The sequence below is a fragment of the Nothobranchius furzeri genome, chromosome 12 (assembly GCF_043380555.1).
Source record: "Nothobranchius furzeri strain GRZ-AD chromosome 12, NfurGRZ-RIMD1, whole genome shotgun sequence".
NCBI lineage: Eukaryota > Metazoa > Chordata > Actinopteri > Cyprinodontiformes > Nothobranchiidae > Nothobranchius > Nothobranchius furzeri.
In genome coordinates, this window is record NC_091752.1 from 44002241 (window position 1) to 44014212 (window position 11972).

Sequence of the window (11972 nt, forward strand, 5' to 3'; positions counted from 1 at the left end):
CCGAGCAGTAAAACTCCAGGACAATGGTATAAAAAGAATATCTTCTCAATTTATTTCCATAAATAATTAACCAAAATCAAAACAAAATCGGGCCCAGAGGAAAAAATGGCCACGGAAATAACCTTAACTAAAAGTAACAAGCAAGACTGGCCCAAAGCTGCTGCTGCTGCTTCTTCTTCTTCTTCTTCTTCTTCTTCTTCTTCTTCTTCTTCTTCTGCTTCTTCGTGTTTATTGGTGGGTGGCATCTAACTTCTAGGTGCATTTCCGCCACCTACTGTGCTGGAGTGTGAGTCGGAGTAAGAGCGTTAAAAACCGAAACAAAAAACAACTAAATTCTATTCCTGGCCCAAAACTGAGACACACAGGGGAATTTATACACAAAGGCTAGCCTACAGACAACGAGGAGGGGAGAGACAGGGGAAACACTAAGACAAACAGTAAATAAACCTAGGAAACTTAGTCAACAAAGTATAACTACCACAAAAAGTTTAACTAACTACCTCCTAACAAAATCTGGTAAACTCAATTAGAGCTTCAGAACTTCTGGTTTCTGGTTTCTTCATGATCAAGTCCCCTGCTTCAAGGAGCCAGATGGAATGTTCCACTTCCTGCCTGGAGTTACACTGGGAGTGTTCCCTCTCTCTGCCAGTTCGTCCAATCTCAGCAGAATACTAACGAAAATAGTTAATGATCAAATAAACTAAGATAAATTACTAAATGTGTGCACCCATTAGTAAACATCGTACAATATTGCAACAAAATGAAATAATACCACCAGCGTGTGGAAAAAATATTTAAATAATACTAACACTGAGAAATGGCTGGAGGAACCTCGACATGGATCCATGTTCTCATTCTGTTTACACCAAATTCTGACTCTACCATTTGAATGTCTCAACAGAAATCAAGACTCATCAGACCAGGCGACATTTCTCCAGTCTTCAACTGCCCAATTTTGGGGAGCTTGTGCAAATTGTAGCCTCTTTTTCCTATTTGTAGTGGAGATGAGTGATACCCGGTGGGGTCTTCTGCTGCTGTAGTCCATCTGCCTCAAGGCTGTGCGTGTTGTGGCTTCACAAATGCTTTGCTGCATTCCTCGGTTGTAGAGTGGTTATTTCAAAGTTGCTCTCCTATCAGCTTGAATCAGTCGGCCAATTCTCCTCTGACCTCTAGCATCAACAAGGCATTTTTGCCCACAGGACTGCCGCATACTGGATGTTTTCCCTTTTCACACCATTCTTTGTAAACCCTAGAAATGGTTGTACATGAAAATCCCTTTTTGGAGTGCTTGGAGGGGGGTGCTGGAGAGCGCTCCTTTCGGTGACTCACTCATTCTGCTGGGGGACTTTAACGCTCATGTGGGCAACAACAGTGAGACCTGGAGAGGTGTGGTGGGAAGGAACGCTCCGCTCCGGTCGGGGTTTTTATTTTTTTTATCTCCATCTCTCTTCCTCTCACCCTCTCTATCTCTCTCAGACACACACACACATCTTAATCAACATTGTTTTGTTCAACTTTGTGTGGGAAAATGCCAAGAATGTTAAGAAGAAAATCACTTTAATCGAATTAAAATAAAAAAATGTACATAAAGTTGTGTCTGGTTCTAGCATTTCATATTTCCTAGTTCCTACTGCATGAGTTCAGATGCATTAATTCATGCACTTAAATATTAATGTTCTGATTTTATTGAAACACTTGGTCTGTAATAGTTTCTTTACTATTGTGATCAAAAATATTTAATCTCAATTCCAAGGCTGCTCTGTAAATAGTTTTCAAATAAACAATACACAACAAAGATGGGATGCAATGCTGCAGCAATCACTAAAAACACCTAAACATTTAAAAATCAACCTAAAGCACCTAATCAATTAGAAAACATGCAATATTAAACATAACATAAGAACCTTAAACATAAGAACAACATTACCACTCTGTGACATATCGCCACATTAGCATGTAAATGCTGAACTAATCTGGAATAAAGAGGGATGCTGACCAGTAGAGGTGGTTCACAACACTTTGCTTCCACAGTCTCACATCCTGGGTCGTCTTTCTCTTCCCCAGCTCTTCGATTTTCTTACCAATTCATGGAGAGCCAAATAGACCCACATTTAAAATAGAAAAAAATTCCTGTAATATTCACTATATACATCTCCAAAGATTACCTTTTCCCATGTGTCAGGGGTCAAAGTAGTGACTGATTTCCTTTTTTTCCTCCAGCAAATACTTCTGCACCCATGTGTGGCAGTCAGTCACATCTTGCTGCACATCGACCCCCCTCTCCAAAAGTGTGCTCAGACTTCGCACAAATCCCTCCTTCTCCATACGCACACTATTTCCAACTTCATTGCTCTGAAAATAAACATAATTCTCCATTGATCTGTGAATAATTAACCATGAAATGTTTTGGAATCATCAGGTAATGTTGTACCTGTACGAGTTGGATATCAATAACTTTGTTTCTTTTGAGATCCATCATGGTGTAGCTGCCATATTTGGCTGAGTGTCCTTCAGAAATGCAAGTTATTACTTAATTTACATTTGATAGCAAAGGAATAAAATAAATAAATTTAAACATATTCACCAGGTGAATCAGCTCGCATGTCACCACCAAGAGTCACAGGTCCAGATTCAGTAGCCTCCTGGATGAAATCAGCTTGCTCTAGCTGCCACTTCCAGCTCACTGTTGGAATTAACAGCTTTGCCTGATGTCGAGAGAATGTCTGCTTGGACAGTCCCTGCACATTGAAGGCACCCAGGAACTAAAATATGAAAAGTTACGTCATGAAATGAGAGATGCACAGACCTTATCAAAACTAACCTAAACATTTTGGCCTATACCTTAGAAATCTGGCTAAATGATGAGCCAGACTTTCTGGAAGATGAATTTCTGTCATGGTCCCTGTGTCACAAGACACACAGCAGCTGGGAGCTCTAAACTGGGTGGCTATATAAAAAACAAAGAAACAGCACATTTATAAATGTTTAATAGAGCATAAAATCACGTGTAACAATAATCTGTAAAACAAAATTAAAACTAGAAGGTAATAATAAAATGTTTACATAGACGATTATTAAAAATAATTCACCTTTGCTACGGGTAAGGCTTCACGTCAGGCTGGACAAGTGCATTCTTGCAGATTACTAAATCAGTCTGACAGCCAATGTCTTGGGTAGATTTAGCCTGAAAAAAAAATAGAAGCACATTGTTGTTGGAGTTTATAAAATCAGATAATATACAAAAGAAACTGTCAGATATAGGCGCTTTATAACATTCCTAGTGTGTGATCGTTATTATAACGTAAAAGTCAGTCACGTATGATGTGAAGAGAGCCTGAAATGCGACCTCCTGAACCGAATTCCTTACAGAACCGGGTCACGCTGTGCTGGATTTCACACTCTAATGATGTCTGTCAACTAGTGCTGCGTTAGTTAGAGTCACTGTTGCAGAATCGACTGACACAAAAACAACCCAAATTTTCTCCGAACCTGACAGTAATAGTCATGTGGGCCGTTTCGTCGGCCAGGGCTTCGAGATAGGTTCCGATTCGCCGCTGATTCTAAACTTACATCACGTTCCACATTTTGTGAACTTGACAAATTAGCCCGAAGGCAGTGCAGACCTAAGTGAACCACGTCTCTAAATTTGCATTTAGGTAGGGAATTGAGCTGCAGTATTTCTGCGGTCAGGTCTCTCTACGAGTCCGAGAGCTCAACGAGCGGTCAGCCCCATCCGAGAGCTCCACGAGCGGTCAGCCCCGTCCGAGAGCTCAACGAGCGGTCAGCCCCGTCCGAGAGCTCCACAAGTGGTCAGCTCCGTCCGAGAGCTCCACGAGCGGTCAGCCCGCGTAGCAGCTAGTAGGCGCCGCATCGGTCAGACATGCACCGGGCTGACCGCCAGGGAGAATCGGGTGGATGAATGGAACACAGAAGTGTCCCTCCAAGAGCTCCGTCATATTTCAACCCATTTTTATGTTAAATGCACTGGGTTTTACCCTTGTACCCATTGACATATGCCCTATTAATTATTTTACCGTATTTTACATTTAAATTTCATGGTTAAACAGTACATGCTACATGTTAAAATGATAGCTAGCTACTTCGATAAACTCAGCTAGTTTAAAGGCGGCAGTGACCTAAAATACATACATATAATTTAACTTACCGAAAAAAATGAAGTGGAGTGTAATGCAATGGTTTATGCTCTTTTATGAAAGATGAACCATCCTACATATTAATTTCAGATATTAATTTTTAATAAATTAATAACCAAATTTTATAGTTTTAAGAAGACTCAAAGGTTGTTTTCATCGATAAACTGTCGATAATATCCGTGGGTCTGTGTTTCAGTTCAATGAAGAGACAAGTTTGAAAGTTAAAAGATTTAATTCTTCAAATTAAACTAATGAGTTTGAAATGAAAAGCATAGGAAATAACAATCAACATTGGCAACTTTGTTGAACAATCTTTAACAGTTGATATTTTAAACTTGCTCAAATAGACCTTGTGTTGAATGTGTGAAAATTGAGAAGGAGGTGAGATGAATGCGTGTGTGCGTCTGATTTTGCTTCAGGAAGAAACAGGTGTCTGAGTGAAAAGTGATGGTTTGACTAAACTTAGCGTTTGATGCATCTTTTCCAACGAAACCTATCTATTGTGTTCTGCCTCACCGTACGAGGACCCTCGTTCAGATCTGGAACGTCCCAGGAGGATGTTTCATCCAGGACACACCTTGGCTGGCAGAGGAGATGAAGGTGTGCGACGATCCGGTCCAGAGATGCCCCCCGGTACACGTGATGATGAAGCGTTTGCAGATGCGCTTTCTTAAGTTTAATTTACTCAGAAAATCAAAGACTCTGGACGAGTCTGCGTTAGCGGTTGCAATTCAGCTATTCCTGTCTGGCTTGGCAGGAATAGCGTGAGAGGGGGGGGAGCCGGTGGGCTCCGTTCCCCCGTTAGCGGTTGTTCACACGTCCTCTCTCTCTCGTTGACCAACACGAACTGAATCATGAACTGAAATCTTACCAAAAGCCTTTCTCTTCTCAAAGCAAATCTTGTGCGTCAGAGCAAACGTGTTTTGGAGTTTACTGTGAAAGAGTGTGTGTGTGTGAAGGTCATTATAACATCTTCAAACATTATTTAATTAAGCATTGATTCATTAGTTATTATGATTACCCAAAGCATAATAGTCATTCATTTGATTAAAACACATTTATAATGAGCAAAGTGATCAAATGATTATTTAACATTTAAAATAAAGAAAAGGAAGTTTAAGACTTTGTTATGTTATGACTAGCTTCCATGAGAACAACATCTTCTGGCACTGCAGGTGGCAGATGTTATGGTTTGCAGCAGACTCTTGCAGACTTCATGTCGGCAAAGGTCTCACTCTGTGGGTGAAAGTTCTCAGTGACCCAGCTTTGACCCAGCCGGGCCAAGTACAACCTTTGGCACAGAAAACCCATATTTCCTCACGTTACAGGAGACTCCTTGGACACTCTATTAATGCAGTCAATGCCACAGCAAGTCATTTTGTCCAACAAATGCACAAATAATATCCAAAACAGAATACACAAACAGAGAGCCTCAAAAGCAGGGCTTGTGTTGACCGGATAGTTCCCGTATTTGGCCGTTTATTTTGACGGAGAAAGAATAGAAAGAATTCCCCGACGCATGCAGACGAACTGACATTTTATTCTACGCACATCGCAGATGTAGCTAAATCGCTCAAGAAAAGATTCCCATCTGAACATCTGAGCTGGACACTGCTCAGCGCAGTGCGTAGAATAAAATGTCAGTTCGTCTGCATGCGTCGGGGTAATTCTTTCTATTCTTTCTCCGTCAAAATAAACGGTCAAATACGGGAACTATCCGGTCAACACAACACAAGCCCTGCTTTTGACTGTTTTGTTTTCTTGTGAAAATTGTTGAAAAGAGATAAAATTTAACTTGATTACCACCAGAGCCAGTGTGCCGTCATCTCCGTGACGGTAAATGAGGGAAAAACAAATTGATCGGATCCTGCACGTCTTTTAACACATTGGTCAGGATTGACGCACTTTGTTTTCATTTAGTTGGTTAAAAAAAAGTCAGGCTCGGGTCGGGCTGGGGCTCCACCCCCTCGGGCCGGGCCGGACACTGGCTCAGATTTTAGGACCGTGCAGGGCTCGAATAAATAGTATTACATTTAAAGAGCAATACTTTCACATTATAATTTTCCCACACTTTCTGTATACCTGTATTTTGTTGTTTTTCAATAAAGAATGACAAATTATTTAAGTTTATGGGTTTTTTTTATCACACAAATATCTATCTGTAAAAAATATCTACAAAGCTAATATTTACATAACAAGTATGATTGGGTTTTGAAATACAGCACTCTGTTTATTTTAGTAAGATTTTTAAACCAAGTAAAGTTAGTAAAGAACACATTTCTATTGGCTGCTAAGAAACTGTTGGACTTAAAACAGGCCTGTTGTAGAAATAACTTGGCATAAATGATTCTTCCTTCCTTTTTTGTCTTAACCAAAGAAATTCCAGTAATTGAGCAAAAACATTTATTTTTTATGTCACATTTTATAAAATAACAGGACACAAAGTGTTGGGACATTTAAAAAAATACTTAAAATAATAAAAGGGGCCCAGAGAGCTGCAGAGTGAGTGCAACATTGGGTTGTGAAGGAAGAACAGTTCTCAACAGTGTGATATGAGGGTGTAGAAGGTGAAGCCGGTGCAGGTCCTCCTTCATGTTCACCAGATTCACACTGCTGACCACCCCCATGTCATTGCCGCCACAGTGGATGAGAAGGACATCAGGAGCTGCTCTTCCATGCATGGAGTGGAAAAAGAAGGGGAGAAGGTCTTTCCACCTCAGTCCGCCCCAACCGAACCAGGAGACACGGACGTCAGGGAGGCCAAGGTTGTCTCAGAGGGTCTCTGCAGCTCTCTGGGCACCACGCCTCACTCAGCTGTCACCAATGATCCAAATGGCTATGGAGAAAAAATAACAGGTTTGGCCTAGCTGTTTAAAGTACAAAATCATACATGAAGTGGTCAAGACAGGTATTTGGAACTTACACTTGCTGCGTTGTGTAGCTGATGTTGGAGACACAGGCTGCCATGGTGACCTTTTAACAGATCTAAGAAAAAAATGTAATAAAAGAATGAAACTTAAAAACTCCCAGACCTCATTTCATGATTGCTAATCAGCTACGGCTGATTTATTGTTTGGATCACAGTGAGTTACACTAATTCTAATATATTTTTATTTGTATTACACATACATACTTTTTAACTGTTATTTTCACATGACTGTTATCAGGCTGTCTTGTTCTGGTTCTCATGATAATAATTCTGTTTCTTCCAGTAAGTTATCTTGTGCTTACTTCATCTGTATAATGTCTCTTTACTTTTGGTGAATTGTACTGAGTCCAGAATAAAGGCTACTTGGCTGTACAAGATACAAACAGGTCTTACGTTTTGGAAATATATCAAATGTATTTAGCCTGCTAATTTATCTAAAATACTAATAACTACCGTATTTTCCGTACTATAAATCGCATTTTTTTTTCATAATCTGGGCGGTCCTGCTACTCCGGAGCGACTTGTATAACAAAACATATAGGCTACACCGCCCTGCTGTGAGCCGACTCCGACCCAAGAATGAGTTCCCCTGTCCCGCTGGGAGGGTTTCAAACACCACATTCCTCTGCTGGAGACCGTGGTGCGCTGCTGCGGCACATTATTCTGTTATTGTTACCGGTACTTGTCTTGCAATGTGAAACGCTTGGTCTCAGATTTTGTAAGAAAAATACAATTTCCCCCCAAAATACGACTTATATATGTTTTTTTCTTCTTCATTATACATATAATGGCTGGTGCGACTCAGGAGCGACTTAATAGTCCTGAAAATACGGTACGTGAAAAATAGTGAAAACTTGCTCAAAGCAAAATATATTTTCATTACGGAAATAACTTATAAACTTACCGATTTAATATTTTTTATTCACAGAAAGGTACTTCTCATGAAAAAGCGCCGCAAACCTCCACCTGAACTCCATGCGGTCGATGGGTGTTCCACAGAGTTAGCTCCGGTTGTAGCTAGGTTGCTACATCCCTTAGCTCGGCTCCCATCTCCACGTTAGCTTTGGGTTAGCTTCAGGTTAGCTTGTAGCTAGTTCGACCGGGTGTCGTCAGTTGATCCCAGCCGCACCCTCAGCTCCTCCTCTCTTCCCTTTTATGGAATTGTCTGGGCTTGACGGAACCTGTGACACGGTCAAAATGGCGGTGGTGGCCACCTCCCATTTTAGCACAACCCATTGTCCATATATTAATGTTGATGGTCTCATCCCATCATTAATGTTCTTGTTATTACATTTGTTTTCGAGTAAGTTGCAATTATTCACTCTTAATGTAGGTATTGTAATGATCACAGCAGAATTTATTATAATGTTTTTAAATAGTTGAATTAGTGCTACTGGGATTGCCTTACATAAATTTTCTAATTCTTTATAACTACAATTAATATAATATTTTTCATTGAGGGATGAAACTTTCAAAAGGTTTCCTTGACAGTCTAAAAGATCTTTAACAAAAACAATACCTTTATCATACCAACCTTTTTTAAAAATTGACTTCCTGCCAATTAAAATTGCCCTGTTATTCCAAAGAATTGATCCATGAGGAGAAAAATTATTCAGGAATATCATTTTCCAGTAATGTAGGATTTGTGTGTGAAAGTTTAAAAGTTGTATTGGAATCATACTCATTTTGTAATCACACTTTGCAAGAAATTCTTTTCCACCCACATGCTTAAAAATTGAGCTGGGGATGTGAAACCACATTGAGTCCTGAAGCATAATAAATGTTTTTATTTAAATTCCACCATTTAAATCATGGTTTCAAAATCCAGTGCATTAATACCACCTTTGTCATAGCTCTTAACTAATAACTAATTGAGACTGTCGAATTTTGTGAGTTTTATTTTTCCATATGAACTGAAAAATGATCGAATTCATTTTCACAATATTTTTCTGTATTATAAACATTGAATGACATGGATAAACCATCTTTAGCCAACAAGTTTCTTCCAAAAATAGTCAAGTCCCTCATCAACCAATGACTCAGACCCTTTTTCATCTCTATTAAGCGATTTGAAATATTAGCCTCTTCTCTTTTACATACATCTTTGGATATTATTATTCCCAAATATTTAACTTCATTTTCTACCTTTATTGAGGAAATACTTTTATGCATACAATCATGAATGGGGAGAAGCTCACATTTGTTAATATTAAAGGGACTTTACGGAGTTTTGAATTTTTATGCTCGCGATTGCCCCCTCAGGCCAAAAGCGTAACAGCAGCTTCAATAGTAGGCTCGTGCACGAGGCGCGCATGCTGTACGTGCACACTCCTTAACGAAAATAACAGCTGAGACAGTCAGCTCCGTGTGTGTGTGTGTGTGTGTGTGTGTGTGTGTGTGTGTGTGTGTGTGTGTGTGTGTGTGTGTGTGTGTGTGTGTGTGTGTGTGTGTGTGTGTGGCCCGGAGGGCAGGAGAACACACAGCTAATTAATTAAATAATTTGGTTCTGTACCTTTCTCTTCAGCCGACAAAGGTTTAAGATGGGTCAGTCCTCCTGCATGCTCTTGAAAAATTGTTCCAAAATGAAAGTTGAACCCACATCTTTTTTATATGTGAGTTCAATGCCGTTCAGCAAGTCTCAAATAAAAATTTGGGCATCTTACTGTAAAAAAATATACCATTAATGTAAAAAAGAAACTCTTAATAAACTATGTTTACATCCAGAATCAAACCCAGGTCTTCTGTACAAAAGTCCAACATTTTACTAGGCGAGCTAACGCGCCAGTGATGTCACTTGCATCTGTACCATTTTAGAATGGTTCAGAGGGCTATGCCTGAGCGTGATCGCGCATGAAGCAGCCTGCTCGACCCGAGCAGCTCTCTTTTTCTGTGATTTTACAGAAAAACAGGCAATCAGAGTAAAAATGCCAGGGCTCATTCTACAGGACCAGGGCATTGCAGGAGAATGTATTAAGAAGAAATTTATTATTTCTATACATGTTTTGGCTGTCAAACGTCCATAATGCCCCTTTAAGTTTTAGACCTGAAGCTTTAGAAAATAATGCAATGATATTAAGAGCTTTATCAACCATGTTACTATTTCTTATATACAATGTTGTATTGTCAGCAAACTGGCTTGTCTTGTATTCTATATTAAGATATTTATTCCCTGCAACCCTGGACAAGTTTTAATCTGAAGAGCCATTAAGTGAGTAGCAAGAATAAATAACTTTGGAGAAATTGGGCAGCCTTGTCGGATTCCCCTCTGTATTTTAAACCTGGAAGTAAGTCCTGGATTAAGAGATACTGAGCTAAAAATATCACTATAGAACATCTTAATTAACCCACAAAAATTGTCCCCAAAACCTAAAAATTTTAGTGCATTTGGCAAAAATGTATGTTCAATTGTGTCGAACGCTTTGTAAAATCAAGGAACAAAATCAAATTGTCTCCCTCAATATAATCTTGATAATCTAATAAGTCAAAAATTAATCTAATATGATTGTGAATGTTTCTGCCTTTAACAAAGGCTGATTGGTTTTCATTGATTACTGTGTCCAGCCCTCTGTTTAACCTGTCAGCAAGGACATGTGCCAAAATTTGGTAATCTGTACATAATAGAGTGATGGGTCTCCAGCTATCTAAGAGTTTTCTCTCTTCATTAGGCTTTGGAATTAAAGTGACTACTCCTTGTTTCAAAGTATTTGAGAGGTTACCTGTTGAAATGCATTCTAAAAGTGCCTTATATAACCTTTTTCTTATGTCATTTCAAAAGAATTTATAGAATTCAGCTGTCAGCCCATCTACTCCAGGCGACTTTACGGAGAACATTTTTGAAACCACCTTATCTAATTCTTCAGTACGTTGAAATTCTGTGTCAATCATTTTATTACTATCTCTTAAAGTGTTCAGAAAAAAAGAACAATCTGTTTCAGAGTAACTAGACTTGTATAAGTTACAATAAAAGTTATAAATTTCGTTATTAATTTGGCTTTCATTCTCTGAAATGGATCAATTTACCGTAAATCCTCTAATACAGGCCCGGGCCTGTATTTTACTCAAGCTCATCAAGCTCCAGGCCTCTATTGGATGGAGGACCAGAATTAGAGGCAGGGCTCAATTTCTATTTGAGCAAAATGAAGTAATGGGTCGCTGGAGTTTTTGACAATTAAAATTGCGCCCACATTTTCAAAGTTAAACACATTTCTTTTAACAACGGTAGTTTCTGCTTCAGCCCTCCCCCCACCCCCCACCCCTACGCAGCGTCCGCAAACTCACTGATGCGCCTGCAGCCTCTCAGTGTTCCTGCTGCTCTAAACATTAAAATAATTATTTCATTTTCTGTTCCTCACTTCTGATTACCTTCAGTGGTGTCTGTTTGTTGCAACCACCAGGTAAAAAAACTAACTTGTTTTTAATTTGACTATTTTTCTGTCCTGTCTCTGTTTATTATCTTCCTGCATCTCCTCTCAATCCTAAAGAAAAACTGCTACCTGGGTTCATATATATTCACCTTATGAGTTACCTTTGAACTGCAGTTCTAAAAGATCTACCGAACGCAAAAACTGCGGAGTGTGCGCCGGCCACATCAGTGATCGGTGCGTCACCGAGGACAAACAGGTGATGCGCCCAGATCCACAGCAGCGAAACGCATCAGGCACAAATAAAAGAATAAAAAAACAAAAAACATAAAAGGAAATGAGCCGACATGAACGATCGCGTGTCAAATTAGTTTTTGAGGTGGCGACACCTGATTTGATAACGTTACTGTGGCCGTGCTCAGGACGCAGATGTCTGGAGCGCGTCAACAATCAGAGCTTTGCATGCGCAAGCTGGTTAAGGTTAGGATGGGGGTGAGGGGAAGGTTAAATTGCAAGAGGGTAAATGTC